Source organism: Cervus canadensis, chromosome 1 (genome assembly GCF_019320065.1).
Source record: "Cervus canadensis isolate Bull #8, Minnesota chromosome 1, ASM1932006v1, whole genome shotgun sequence".
In the NCBI taxonomy this organism is placed as follows: Eukaryota; Metazoa; Chordata; class Mammalia; order Artiodactyla; family Cervidae; genus Cervus; species Cervus canadensis.
The window spans coordinates 60548813-60564949 of NC_057386.1; positions in this window are offsets into that span (position 1 = coordinate 60548813).

Sequence of the window (16137 nt, forward strand, 5' to 3'; positions counted from 1 at the left end):
TGGCCCATTTTGGCAGTTACAGGGCCCCTGGGTTGGGGTCCTTCTGTTATTTGGTGCACCGGGCACTGAAAGGGCCACTCTGGCTGGGATCCTTCTCTATGGCCCAGCGTGTCAGGTGCTTTAAACGGCCACCTTCTCTGGGGTCTTTCAGTTGCCTGGCTGACATGTGGGGAGAGAGAGGCTATAGTGATGACTCCACTCCCTGTGTGTGACTCAGCAGTGTCGCCCTACATCTATGTTTGCCTGGTTTGCTTTCACATGCATTTCCCACTGAGATCTCCTCCCTCATGGCCCTCTGGGACATTAAACAGCAGAGCTTGCCCTTGGTGGCTCTCCAATCTCATTGCTCAAGTCCGCAGCTGCTGCACTCTCTAGGGGACTTGTGTCCCTCTCTGGGGGTACACATGGCTGTGACGAGAATTGTCTGTGTGATTCTCATTCCATTCAGACTGTCACAGATCATCTGCTTCACTCTCCAACAGCCTCAAATATTCACCTCTGTCCCAAATAGTTGCCCCAATGTGGAGAATTGACCCCTGCTTTAGTTTCCCCACCCCCCAGGACGAAATCCAGTCCTACTCAGTTTCCTCTTTTTTGTCCTCCTTCCTTTGCCGTACGGAGTTTTGCATGGTTCTGTACATTCTTTATAGACCCTCTGATCACCAACTGCCAGAGACTATAAAGACTCTAACAGGACCATAGCTCCTGCAGCTGAGGCTGTTTATGTCCCTGCACAGTTGGTGCTGCCAGAGTTCCCACTATCTAGGCAGGAGGAGAAGGGGACAACAGAGGATGAGATGGTAGGATGGCATCACTAACTCGATGGACATGAGTTTGAGCAAGCTCTGGAAGTTGGTGATGGTTAGTGAAGCCTGGCATGCTGCAATCCAAGGGGTCACAGAGAGCTGGACATGACTGAGTGATTGAACTGACTGACAGAAAATTTCTTTTCCAGTGGTCACATAATCTCACAAGCTCTCAGCTGGTGTTCTATAAGACCTTCTGTGTCTGGCAATGTATTCCTGATGTATTCATGGAGAGAGATGTACTATATTCATCTACCTACTCCTTGCCATCTTGGGTCTCCTCATTTCCAGCCATGGTTTTAGAAACACAAACTGACATGATTATAAAATTATAGACTAGAAATGGTTAGGAATGGCCCTGAAGAGTAACTTCATTCCATTCCAGACAAGAATACACCCAAATAATTTCAGACAGAGTAACATCTACTCTGCTTTTAAGTTCTGTCTCCTCTGCAGTGTGTTAAATGGTATCCTTGAAAGGAGGTGTCTATGTCACAATCCCTAGAACCTGTGAATGTGACTTGATTTGGAAATAGGATTTTTTCAGATGTAATAAAGTTAAGAAGTCATACTGAATTGGAGTAGGTTCTTATAAAAAGAGAAATTTGGACACAGACTCAGTGAGGGGAATGCCTTGTGAAGATAGAGATATCCAGGGGAGAACGTCTTGAGAAGACAGAGGCAGAGATTGGAGTGATGCATCTCTAAGCCAAGAAATAGGACTGCTGTTAACTACCAAAAGCTGGGAGAAAGGCATGTAATGGATTCTTCTCCAGAGTCTCTGGAGAGGGCACTGCCCTGTCAATACTTTGACTTTTACCTCCTAACTTCCAAAATAGTGAGAGAATAAATCTTTCTTGTCTTAAGCCACCCAGTTTGTGGCAAATATATATATATATAATGTCAACTGTGGGTGACTAGCACAACTTCTCAATTACTTATTTAGAATAACTTTCATTATTTCATGGTTTTGCCTAAGATTAGCTGTGGGTTAATGTCAACTTTCTACATGTCCCACCATGAAAAGACAGGATAGATAAAGAAAGTCAGTTTGGGTGTAGAAGAAGCATGGTGCAATAAAGTGATAAAAACAAATGGTGTTTTTATTGTTTAAAGATATATATATATATAGTCTACCAACTAGTGGATCTCTATTAGTGTAATGCCTCTCCTTTTTGTTCTAAGAACAAAGAAAGGGAAATTAGAAAATAAAAACTTGGTTTAAGCTCTGTAAATATTACATCTAAACATTAAATGCTACATTTACTTTCCCTTGACTTGTTTTCTGTTTTCTAAAAGCTAAGCTGACTTTTTCTTCATTCTTGTATTATACTCAATACTAATCACAAACTGCACTTTATATTTCTCTTAAAAATATTAGTTACCTAAAACATTATTGAATCCCCACTTCTAATATTCAAATTATAGTATAAATAAGAATCACTGGTGTATTATTACTAAATGCAGTATGTTTATTCATTGACTCTGATGAGAGACCAGTATTCTTCTATCAACTAATAACTCTAATGCTGGAGATTTGTGTGCCACACTTTGGGAAACATGCTCTTGTACATCCTGGCTTATCTTATGGCAGTGAGCTCTAGTGAAAAACTGAAGTATCCAGGCATTATGTCTCAATTATAATTCAAATTCCATTTTTCCTGACACTAATTTCTGTGGTATTAAACCTAATGCTTTTTTCTGTGACTCTAAGAATGAATGCTTATATCTAGTTTTCCAGGTTCCTCAGCAGGTTGTTCTGTCTACTTGACATTTTTTTTCCCCCTTACTTTTCTAATAGTTTTATTTATTTATTTTTCCATTTATTTTTATTAGTTGGAGGCTAATTACTTTACAATATTGTAGTGGGTTTTGCCATACATTGACATGAATCAGCCATGGATTTACATGTATTCCCCATCCCGACCCCCCTCCCACCTCCGTTTCCATCCCATCCCTCTGGGTCTTCCCAGTGCACCAGGTCCGAGCACTTGTCTCATACATCCAACCTGGGCTGGTGATCTGTTTCACCCTTGATAATATACATGTTTTGAGGCTGTTCTCTCTAAACATCCCACCCTCGCCTTCTCCCACACAGTCCAAAAGTCTGTTCTGTACATCCGTGTCTCTTTTTCTGTTTTGCATATAGGATTATCATTATCATCTTTCTAAATTCCATATATATGCATTAGTATACTGTATTGGTCTTTATCTTTCTGGCTTACTTCCCTCTGTATAATGGGCTCCAGTTTCATCCATCTCATTAGAACTGATTCAAATGAATTCTTTTTAATGGCTGAGTAATATTCCATGGTGTATATGTACCACAGCTTCCTTATCCATTCTCTGCTGATGGGCATCTAGGTTGCTTCCATGCCCTGGCTATTATAAACAGTGCTGCATGAACATTGGGGTGCACGTGTCTCTTTCAGATCTGGTTTTCTCGGTGTGTATGCCAGGAGTGGGATTGCTGGGTCATATGGCAGTTCTATTTCCAGTTTTTTAAGGAATCTCCACACTGTTCTCCATAGTGGCTGTACTAGTTTGCATTCCCACCAACAGTGTAAGAGGGTTCCCTTTTCTCCACACCCTCTCCAGCATTTATTGCTTGTAGACTTTTGGATAGCAGCCATTCTGACTGGCGTGTAATGGTACCTCATTGTGGTTTTGATTTGCATTTCTCTGATAATGAGAGATGTTGAGCATCTTTTCATGTGTTTGTTAGCCATCCGTATGTCTTCTTTGGAGAAATGTCTGTTTAGTTGTTTGGCCCATTTTTTGATTGGGTCATTTGTTTTTCTGGAGTTGAGCTATAGGAGTAGCTTGTATATTTTTGAGATTAATTCTTTGTCTGTTGTTTAGTTTGCTATTATTTTCTGCCAATCTGAAGGCTGTCTTTTCACCTTGCTTATAGTTTCCTTTGTTGTGCAAGAGCTTTTAAGTTTCATTAGGTCCCATTTGTTTATTTTTGCTTTTATTTCCAATATTCTGGGATGTGGGTCATAGAGGATCCTGCTGTGATTTATGTCGGAGAGTGTTTTGCCTATGTTCTCCTCTAGGAGTTTTATAGTTTCTGGTCTTACATTTAGATCTTTAATCCATTTTGAGTTTATTTTTGTGTATGGTGTTAGAAAGTGTTCTAGTTTCATTCTTTTACAGTGGTTGACCAGTTTTCCCAGCACCACTTGTTAAAGAGGTTGTCTTTTTTCCATTGTATATCCTTGCCTCCTTTGTCAAAGATAAGGTGTCCATAGGTACGTGGATTTATCTCTGGGCTTTCTATTTTGTTCCATTGATCTATATTTCTGTCTTTGTGCCAGTACCATACTGTCTTGATGACTGTGGCTTTGTAGTAGAGCCTGAAGTCAGGCAGGTTGATTCCTCCAGTTCCAGTCTTCTTTCTCAAGATTACTTTGGCTATTCGAGGTTTTTTGTATTTCCATACAAATTGTGAAATTATTTGTTCTAGTTCTGTGAAAAACACCGTTGGTAGCTTGATAGGGATTGCATTGATCTATAGATTGCTTTGGGTAGTATAGCCATTTTGACAATGTTGATTCTTCCAATCCATGAACACGGTATATTTCTCCATCTGTTTGTGTCCTCTTTGATTTCTTTCATCAGTGTTTTATAGTTTTCTATGTATGGGTCTTTTGTTCCTTTAGGTAGATATACTCCTAAGTATTTTATTCTTTTTGTTGCAATGGTGAATGGTATTGTTTCCTCAATTTGTCTTTCTGTTTTCTCATTGTTGGTGTATAGGAATGCAAGGGATTTCTGTGTGTTAATTTTATATCCTGCAACTTTACTATATTCATTGATTAGCTCTAGTAATTTTCTGGTAGAGTCTTTAGGGTTTTCTATGTAGAGGATCATGTCATCTGCAAACCGTGAGAGTTTCACTTCTTCTTTTCCTACCGGATTCCTTTTATTTCTTTTTCTTCTCTGATTGCTGTGGCCAAAACTTCCAAAAGTATGTTGAATAGTAGTGGTGAGTGTGGGCACATTTGTCTTGTTCCTGACTTGAGAGGAAATGCTTTCAATATTTCACCATTGAAGATAATGTTTACTGTGGGTTTGTCATATATAGCTTTAATTATGTTGAGGTATATTCCTTCTATTTCTGCTTTCTGGAGAGTTTTTTTAATCATAAATGGATGTTGAATTTTGTCAAAGGCTTTTTCTGCATCTACTGAGATTATTTTACGATTTGTGTCTTTCAATTTTTTTTTAATGCGGTGTATTACATTGATTGATTTGCAGATATTAAAGAATCCTTGCATTCCTGGGATAAAGCCCACTTGGTCATCATGTATGATTTTTTAAAATATGTTGTTGCATTCAGTTTGCTAGAATTTTGTTAAGGATTTTTGAATCTATGTTCATCAGTGATATCGGCCTGTAGTTTTTTGTTTTGTCTTGTTTTGTTTTTTGTGGCATCTTTTTCTGGTTTTGGTATTAGGGTGATGGTGGCCTCATAGAATGAGTTTGGAAGTTTACCTTCTTCTTCAATTTTCTGGAAGAGTTTGAGTAAGATGGGTGTTAGCTCTTCTCTAAATTTTTGGTAGAATTCACATGCAAAGCCATCTGGTCCTGGGCTTTTGGTTGCTGGAAGATTTCTGATTACAGTTTCGATTTCCCTGCTTGTGATGGGTCTGTTAAGATTGTCTATTTCTTCCTGGTTCAGTTGAAAGTTATACTTTCCTAAGAATTTTCCATTTCTTCCAAATTGTCCATTTTATTGGCTTATAGCTGCTGGTAGTAGTCTCTTATGATCCTTTGTATTTCAGTGTTGTCTGTTGTGATCTCTCCATTTCCATTTCTAATTTTGTTGATTTGGTTCTTCTCCCTTTGTTTCTTGATGAGTCTGGCTACCGTTTTGTCAATTTCATTTATCTTTTCAAAAAACCAGCTTTTAGCTTTGCTGATTTTTGCTATTGTCTCTTTAGTTTCTTTTGCATTTATTTCTGCCCTAATTTTTAAGATTTCTTTCCTTCTACTAACCCTCAGGTTCTTCATTTCTTCCTTCTCTAGTTGCTTTAGGTGTAGAGTTAGGTTATGTATTTGATCTTTTTCTTGTTTCTTGAGGTAAGCCTGTAATGCTATGAACCTTCCCCTTAGCACTGCTTTTACAGTGTACTTGACAGTTTTATTCATTTTCCTCATTAGAGATTTAGGGGAATGGATAGGCTTGCCCTTCCCCCACACAACTCTCCTTATTATGTACACACCTCTTCCATCAACTCCCCTCCTCACACCAGCACCTCCCAGTGGTGGGGCCTATGATTATTCTTCCAAATTAAGATTTGGCATGTGGAAATTCACAAAGAACTAACCAGATAAATAGTGAGCATATTTACTATTTTTAGTTCAATGTACAGGAAAGCAGAGTATTGGTGATTGCATCTAGAATCTTATTTACTTTTTCATTCTCAGTGTTCTATGGATACCTCTGGCAAAGAGCAGGTTTATAGATTCACTAGTTACAATTTCTTGACTTAAAATTTGTTGACTCTTATTGAGAATCATGAACTCCATCTTGATTTCTGATTTTTAAATGAAGATTAAATTTTATTTAGATGCACTTGGAGATATTGTTTCAGCTGGCTAATATCTGTTTTCTTAGCACATGCTGAAGCCAGAATTTCTAGCATCGGGTAGTTTGTTCCAGGAACAAAAAGTGCTGGTTATTTACCATTTTCATTTTCTCTGACTCTTGAGAAAAATCACTGTTTCAAAGTACAAACTTAAAGGAAAAATTAAATTATAGTCAAGAGAGTATAAAATGTTGATGTTTTTGATTGTTGTCTCTTGAGTTCATTCTAAAATGATTCTTTTTTCGGAAGATCATAAAATAAAGACCAATTTTACTTTTTTAACAGAAATTTATTTATTTTAATTGGAGGTTAATTACTTTACAATATTTTATTGGTTTTGCCATACATTGACATGAATCTGCCATGGGTGTACATGTGTTCCCCATCCTGAACCCCCTCCCACCTCTCACCCCATCCCATCCCTCTGAGCCATCCCAGTTCATTTTTACTTTTATAGACTACAGTTAGTCATTTGTGATTCAAAAATTTCCACTTTATTGGAATGTCTTGGAATCATCACTTGATCTTGAAGTTTCCTTAAAGATTATGGATTAGATTATGGATTTATGCCTCATATGCTGTTCAGAAACATCTTCTGCTAAATCTTTGGTAAAGGTCATTCAGTCTGTTTGTGCCTAATGGGTGCTATCCTCAGGATACTCTCATACGTGTAACTTGCAAGTACATCATAAAACACAATTTATAACATGGAAAATAGATGCATTTTTCATTTACTTGTTCATTAATGTACTCTCCTACTTGATCAAAAGAGGATTTAACATTTACTTGATAAACTTGATCCAAAAGAGATTTAGTATGGTGGTGGAACTGGGATAGGGTGGTGGGCTTTGTGGTCAGGCCTGACTCTTTCAGATATTTATTTCATGTGACAAATTAGTTAAATTTCTATATTGTCATCCTGCTTATTTAACTTATATGCAGAGTACATCATGTGAAACGTTAGGCTGGAGGAAGCATAAGTTGGAATCAAGATTGCCGGGAGAAATATCAATAACCTCAGATATGCAGATGACACCACCCTTATGGCAGAAAGTGAAGAGGAACTAAAGAACCTCTTGATTAAAGTGAAAGAGGAGAGTGAAAAAGTTGGCTTAAAGCTCAACATTCAGAACACTAAGATCATGGCATCCCGTCCCATCACTTCATAGCAAATAGATGGGGAAATAGTGGAAACAGTGAGAGAGTTTGTTTTTCTGGACTCCAAAATCACTGCAGATGATGACTGCAGCCATGAAATTAAAAGACAGTTTTCATTTGGAAGGAAACTCCTTCCTTGGAAGGAAAGTTATGGCCAACCTAGACAGCATATTAAAAAGCAGAGACATCATATTAAAAAGCAGAGACATTACTTTGTCAACAAAAGTCCGTCTAGTCAAGGCTATGGTTTTTCCAGGGGTCATGTATGGATATGAGAGTTGGACTATAAAGAAAGCTGAGCACTGGAGTTCACTGATGCTTTTGAACTGTGGTGTTGGGAAAGACTCTTGAGAGTGCCTTGGACTGCAAGAAGATCCAACCAGTCCATCCTAAAGGATATCAGTCCTGGGTGTTCATTGGCAGGACTGATGTTGAAGCTGAAACTCCAATACTTTGGCCACCTGATGTGAAGAGCTGACTCACTTGAAAAGACCCTGATACTGGGAAAGATTGAGGGCAGGAAGAGAAGGGGATGACAGAGGATGAGATGGTTGGATGGCATCATTGACTCGATGAATATGGGTTTGGGTGGACTCTGGGAGTTAGTGATGGACAGGGAGGCCTGGCGTGCTGCGGTTCATGGGGTTGCAAAGAGTCGGACACGACTGAGCAACTGAACTGAACTGAACTGAATTTTGTTTATCTGCTAATGGACTTTTAATAACAGTACCTGCTTCACTGAGTTGTTGTGAGGACTGAATGTATGTTGGGAAATTAATAAATAATTAATGTTAATTATTAGTATGGATTACCAGGGTTTAATCACTTATTGTAGCAGGAAGAGGAAATGCCAGATATTAACAATATACAGGGAGGCACTCCCCAGCCCTAGGCTTCCACTAGTCAACTTTCTGTCCCTATGGAGTTGCCTATTGTAGACATTTCATATAAATGGAATCACACAATAAAAATTATATATATATATATATGAGGATGACAGCAAGCCTCAACACCTTATCAGTGGAGAGGGCTCTATTAAAGTTCATTTTGTTCATTCAAATGAAATCTGAGAGGCTAAACCACATTCTCTAAGAAAATAGGCTTGAAATCCCAAGAATGGGTAAAGGTTATGGCTTTGTGACAGCCAGAGGTAGTGGAGGGAGAACTACCCCAGCAACTGGTGCAAGAGAGGAAAACAGCAGAAAGGAAGTTCAGGAATTGTTCCCTCTTCCCATACATTGATATATCTGAACTTGATAAAAGAATTTCAGCAGGTACTCACATTTATGCTACAATGAGGAAAGAAGACATGATCCCAGCAAAGTAGAGAACATGAGAATATTAAATTGTATTACTATATACAAGGAACAAGATAACCAAAAAGATAAATAATTTATTCATCAAAGATTCATTGAGTTCCTAATCTATTGTAGTTTTTGGAGATAATTCTGTAAAGGAAGATTACAAAAGGAAGAAAAATTCTTTTTTTTATAACATTTACATTCTAGTGAGTAGATATGGAAATGGTAAAAACATAATAGTCAGGCAGTAAATGCTTGTCAGAAGAGCGATGGAGGACAAATCTGAAGGTTGTAAGAGTGAACTATGAGAAGATTAGGGGACAATGCATTTTGGGTGGAAGGGAAAAGTAACTGCACAAGTCCTGAGCTAAGATTATGTCAATGTGGCTGAGTGGAGGAAGATGTTAAGGATGTGGAGGAAATTAGTTCAAAAAAGCAGGCTAAGGCATCAGAGGGAGAAAAAGAAAAGTAAGGGTAAGAACAGAAACTGAAGTGAGGAATGGCGCTTTATACATAATTAACATTTAAGTAAGTGGGATGGGCTAGAATCTATGAACTCTTGAACAATAGTTTGTAGGTGTTTTGAAGGTGAGGGTCACCACAAGGATATCATCAGTGGAAATGGAGATGAAGTAATGAATCTGAAATTATTCAAGAGAAGAATGGAAGGCTTGGTAAACTGGACCAAGAAGATGAATAAGAGATGGCTGACCCAAAGACCATCTTAAAGTTGTTGTTGTTTTTTTTTTTTTTTTTTTTTCAATTGGAAGAGCTCTGTGGCTGTATCATTGATAGAGAACAAAGCTGAGCACAAGATGATAAGCATCAGTGTTGAAATGCTTAAGGATGAACTGGTGGCAACATATTCCTGAGGACATTTCCAATTAAAATGTTGGCCATTCACCAATACCCTCCTGGACCCCAGGAGTGGTCATAGGGCTTGCATACTGCCTCCTGTGCCCCAGAAATGGTACAGTCACTTGTTGCTGACTCCTTCCCAGATGCTAGGAGTGGTCACAATTCCCCACCAACTCACTTTTGGACTCTGGGACTGGTCATGGGCCCTAGTCAACACCTGTCCAAACTCCAGGAGTGCTTGTGAGCTGTCTCTACTCCCATCATGTGCCCTGGAGTTGCAGTTGAGTCACCCACTGGCAAGAGCCTTAAGACCAAGGACCAGCCACTGCATCTGCACATCCCCTACCAAGGGGATAGCAAGCAATCAGTACATGCTGAGCAAAGAGGCAGCAGGCGATCAAACTAAAAATAACCCTCTATGTTATAATTGTATTAATATAATATATTTTGGCCAGAGCAATCAGAGCAGAAAAAGAAATAAAAGGAATCCAGATAGGAAAAGAAGAAGTAAAACTCTCACTGTTTGCAGATGACATGAATATAGTAAAGTTGCAGGATATAAAATTAACACACAGAAATCCCTTGCATTCCTATACATTAACAATGAGAAAACAGAAAGACAAATTAAGGAAACAATACCATTCACCATTGCAACAAAAAGAATAAAATACTTAGGAGTATATCTACCTAAAGAAACAAAAGACCTATACATAGAAAACTATAAAACACTGAAGAAAGAAATCAAAGAGGACACAAACAGATGGAGAAATATACCGTGTTCATGGATTGGAAGAATCAGTACTGTGAAAATGACTATACTACCCAAAGCAATCTATAGATTCAAAGCAATCTCTATCAAGCTACCAATGGTATTCTTCAGAGAACTAGAACAAATAATTTCACAATTTGTATGGAAATACAAAAAACCTCGAATAGCCAAAACAATCTTGTGAAAGAAGACTGGAACTGGAGGAATCAACCTGCCTGACTTCAGGCTTTACTACAAAGCCATAGTCATCAAGACAGTGTGGTACTGGCACAAAACAGAAATATAGATCAATGGAACAGAATAGAAAGCCCAGAGGTAAATCCACGTACCTATGAACACCTTATCTTCGACAAAGGAGGCAAGAATATACAATGGAAAAAAGGCTATCTCTTTAACAGGTGGCACTGGGAAAACTGGTCAACCACTTGTAAAAGAATGAAACTAGAACACTTTCTAACACCATACACAAAAATAAACTCAAAATGGATTAAAGATCTAAATGTAAGACCAGAAACTATAAAACTCCTAGAGGAGAACATAGGCAAAACACTCTCCGACATAAATCACAGCAGGATCCTCTATGACCCACCTCCCAGAATATTGGAAATAAAAGCAAAAATAAACAAATGGGACCTAATAGACTTAAAAGCTTTTGCGCAACTAAGGAAACTATAAGCAAGGTGAAAAGACAGCCCTCAGATTGGGAGAAAATAATAGCAAACGAAGAAACAAAGGATTAATCTCAAAAATATACAAGCTACTCCTGTAGCTCAACTCCAGAAAAACAAATGACCCAATCAAAAAATGGGCCAAACAACTAAACAGACATTTCTCCAAAGAAGACATACGGATGGCTAACAAACACATGAAAAGATGCTCAACATCTCTCATTATCAGAGAAATGCAAGTCAAAACCACAATGAGGTACCATTACACGCCAGTCAGAATGGCTGCTATCCAAAAGTCTACAAGCAATAAATGCTGGAGAGGGTGTGGAGAAAAGGGAACCCTCTTGCACTGTTGGTGGGAATGCAAACTAGTACAGCCACTATGGAGAACAGTGTGGAGATTCCTTAAAAAACTGGAAATAGAACTGCCATATGACCCAGCAATCCCACTTCTGGGCATACACACTGAGGAAACCAGATCTGAAAGAGACATGTGTACCCCAATGTTCATTGCAGCACTGTTTATAGTAGCCAGGGTATGGAAACAACCTAGATGCCCATCAGCAGATGAATGGATAAGAAAGCTGTGGCACATATACACTATGGAATATTACTCAGTCATTAAAAAGAATACATTTGAATCAGTTCTAATGAGATGGATGAAACTGGAGCCCATTATACAGAGTGAAGTAAGCCAGAAAGATAAAGACCAACACAGTATACTAATGCAAAACATGGAATTTAGAAAGATGGTAATGATAATGCTATATGCAAGACAGAAAAAGAGACACAGATGTACAGAACAGACTTTTGGACTCTATTGGAGAAGGCAAGGGTAGGATGATCTGAGAGAACAGCATTGAAACTTGTATATTATCAAATGTGAAACAGATCACCACTCTAGGTTGGATGCTTGAGACAAGTGCTCCAGGCTGGTGCACTGGGATGGCCCAGAGCGATGGGATGGGGTGTTCAGAATGGGGAACACATGTAAATCCATGGATGATTCATGTCAATGTATGGCAAAAACCACTACAATATTGTGAAGTAGTTAGACTCCAACTAATAAAAATAAATGAAAGAAAAAATCAAACTTAAAAAAAAGGAAACAAAGAGAAAAGGAGATTGAATATGTATTTGAAGATATTATGAAAACCTACCAAATCTAAGGCAGGAAACAGATATCCAGGAATAACAAATACAGTGGGTCTAAGCAAGGTAAACCCAAATAGACTGCACAAAAATCATATTGTAAAAAATGGCAAAAGTTCAAGAGAAGATTCTAAAGGCAAGAGAAAAGCAAGTGTTTGTTACAAGGGAACCTATATAAGGGTATAAACTGATTTCTCTACAAAAACATTGCAGCCCAGAATGGACTGGGAAGATATATTCAGAGTCCTGAAAGGGAAAAAATTTGCAACCTAGGATACTCTGCTCAGCAAGACTTTTAGATTATAAAGAGAGAGAAAAAATTTTCAGACAAGCAAAAGCTAAAAAAATGCAAAAAAACTAGATCTATCCTAAAGTAAATATTGAAGGGTATTCTCTAGATAGAAAATTAATAAGAATCTATAGGAAAGGGAAAAACACAGCTGACAAATAAATCATTCAAATAAGCCAGTACACAGATTAAAAAAAAAAAAAAAAAAAAGAAGTGATAACAATCACTATGAACAGCAAAGGATGAACCTGAAGTAAAAGGAGACATCAAAATAATAAAATGTGGGAAAGGAGAGTAAGAAAATGTAGACCATCAGCCGCACCCACCCTGAACGTGCTTGAGCATATATAGCTACTTGTCTAAAACAAGTAGGTAAAAAAGGAATGGGTAATAGCATACTTGGAAAACAAAGTAAGAACAAATAAAAAATACAGGATAGATTTACAAAGAAACAAAAAGAAAGTGTTATGGAAGAAAATCTTAAATCATGAAAGGGACAAAGAAGAAATATAAGACCAATAAGAAAACAAGGTCTAAAATCTCAGTAAATACATATCCATCAATAACTGCCTTGCCTGCCAGTGGATTAAACGCTCCAATCAAAAGACAAAGGGTGGAAGAGTGGATGAGAAAACAAGGACCTATGATATGCTACTTACAAGAGACCCACTTTAGGGCAAAGGACACACATATTTAGGGGATGGAAAAAGAGATTACATGAAAATGAAAGTGACACAGTGAGGGTTGTAAGACTCTATTGGACAGAGAAGATTTTAAAGCAAAGGCCATAAAGAAAGGTAAAGAAGGACAGTAGATAATGGTTAAAAGGATCAGCACAAGAAAAGGATTTCACACTCATCAAAATATATGCCCTAATGAAGGAGCACCTAAACACAGAAAGCAAATACTAACAGATATAAAGGGATACATTTTCAGGAACACAGTAATAGTAGGACGCTTTAACACCCCACTCACATCAAAGGATGTATCTTGCAGATAAGGAATCGGTAAGGCAACAGAAGTACTAAATTATGCAATAGAACAGTTAGACTTGATATTTTCAGGACATTAGATTAAAAAAAGTGGAATATATATTCTTTTCAAGTGCACGTGGAAGATCCTCTAGGATTGACTGCATACTAGGGCACATAGGAAGCGGAAACAAAAAACTAAGAATATAGAAATTGTTTCAAGCATCTTTTCTGATCAGAACAATATGAAACTCGAAATTAGCCACATGAAAAGAAATGAGAAAAAAGTGATTACATGGAGACTAAACAACATGTTACGAAAAAACCAATAAGTCAACAATGAAATCAAAGAGGAAATAAAAAAATTAAGTTGAGACAAATGACAATGAAAACAGAATCATACAAAATCTATGGAATGTAGCAAAAGCAGTTATTAGAGGAAAGTTCCTAGTATGTATATAGCTTTCCTCAAAAATAAGAAAAATCTGAAATAAACAATCTAACCTATTCATTTAGGGAATAAAAAAATAAAAAAAGAACAAACAAAACCTAAAGTCAGCATAAAAAATAAAATAATAAACATCAGAAAGGAAATAAATAAAATACAAATTTAAGAAACAAGAGCTGTAAAAACAAGCTTCTTTCTTGAAAGGATAGACAAGCTTGACAAACATCTGGCCAGGTTAACCACAAAGAAAAGAGAGAACACAAACAAAATAAGAAATGAAAAAGGAGATATAACTACTAATACCACATAACAATAAAAACTAAAAAAAATCAAAAACAAAAAATAAAAACAAAAACAAAAAAAAAAAGGGAGGGGGGGAAGGGGGAGGAATACTTCCCAAGTCGCTCAGTGGTAAAGAATCTCACAGCCAATGCAGGAGACCTGGGTTGGAAAGATCTCCTGGAGGAGGAAATGGGAATTCACTCCAGTATTCTTGCCTGGGAAATTCCATGGACAGAGGAGCCAGGCAGGCTACAGCTGATGGGGTCACAAAGAATCAGACACAACTAAATAACAACCACAACAACAATAAATGAGCAATTATATGCCAAAAAAGTTATCAGTATAAGACACACTGACAAGTTTCTAGAAATATGCAGCCCACCAAAGTGAGTCAAAAAGAAACAGTTTGACCAGAGAAAGAACTTGTAATTAAAAAAACAAAACAAAACAACTTTCTACAAGCAAAAGTCCAGAATCAGATGGCTTCACATGCAAAGTCTACCAAACATACAAAGGACTTATGCAGATCCTTCTCAAACTCCTTTTTAAAATTATCATTTATTCTTTTAACTTTTATCTCTGTATCAGGGTATAGTCAATTAACAATGTTGTAATAGTTTCAGATGAACAGCAAAAAAGATTCAGCCATACATACTTATATATCCATTCTCCTCTAAACTCCCCTTCCCTCAAGGCTGCCACATAACATTGAGCAGATTTCCATGTGCTATAAAGTAGGTCCTTGTTGGTCATCAATTTTAAATATAGCAATGCTTACAGGTCCATCCCAAACTTCTCAAACTCTTAAAAGATTGAAGAGGAGGACAAACTCCCATGGACATTGCATAAGGCCACCATTCAGTTCAGCTCAGTCGTTTAGTCACGTCTGACTCTTTGCGACCTCATGGACTCCAGCACGCCAGGCCTCCTTGTCCATCACCAACTCCCAGAGCTTGCTCAAACTCACATCCATCGAGTCAGTGATGCCATCTAACCATCTTATCCTCTGTTGTCCCCTTCTCTTCCTGCCTTCAATCTTTCCAAGCTACATGGTCATTTCCAATGAGTAGTTCTTCACATTAGGTGGCCAAAATATTGGAGCTTCAGCTTCAGCATCAGTCCTTCCCATGAATATTCAGGGTTGATTTCTTTTAGGATTAATTTGTTTGATTTCCTTGCAGTCCTAGAGACTCTCAAGAATCTTCTCCAACACCACAGTTCAAAAGTATCTATTTTTTGGTGCTCAGCTTTCTTTATACTCCAACTCTCACATCCATACATGACTACTGGAAAAACCACAGCTTTGACTAGATGGACCTTTGTTGGCAAGCTAATGTCTCTGCTTTTTAATATGCTGTCTAGGTTGGTCATAGCTTTTCTTACAAGAAGCAAACATCTTTTAATTTCATGGCTGCAGTCACCATCTGCAGTGAGTTTAGGCTCTTCCAAAAATAAATCCTGTCACTGTCTCTATTGTTTTCCCATCTATTTGCCGTGAAGTGATGGGACCAGATTCCATGATCTTAGTGTTTTGAATGTTGAATTTTAAGCCAGCTTTTTCACTCTTTTCTTTCACTTTCATCAAGAGGCTCTAAAGTTCTTCTTTGCTTTCTGCCATAAGTGAAATGGTGTCACGATATGGTGTCATCTGCATATCTGTGGTTGTTGATATTTCTCCTGGCAATCTTGATTCCTGCTTGTGTTTCATCCAGCCCAGCATTTCACATGATGTACTGTGCATATAAATTAAATATGCAGGGTAACAACATACAGTCCTGATGTACCCCTTTCCCAATTTGGAACGTCTGTTGTTGAAGCCACCATTACCCTGATGACAA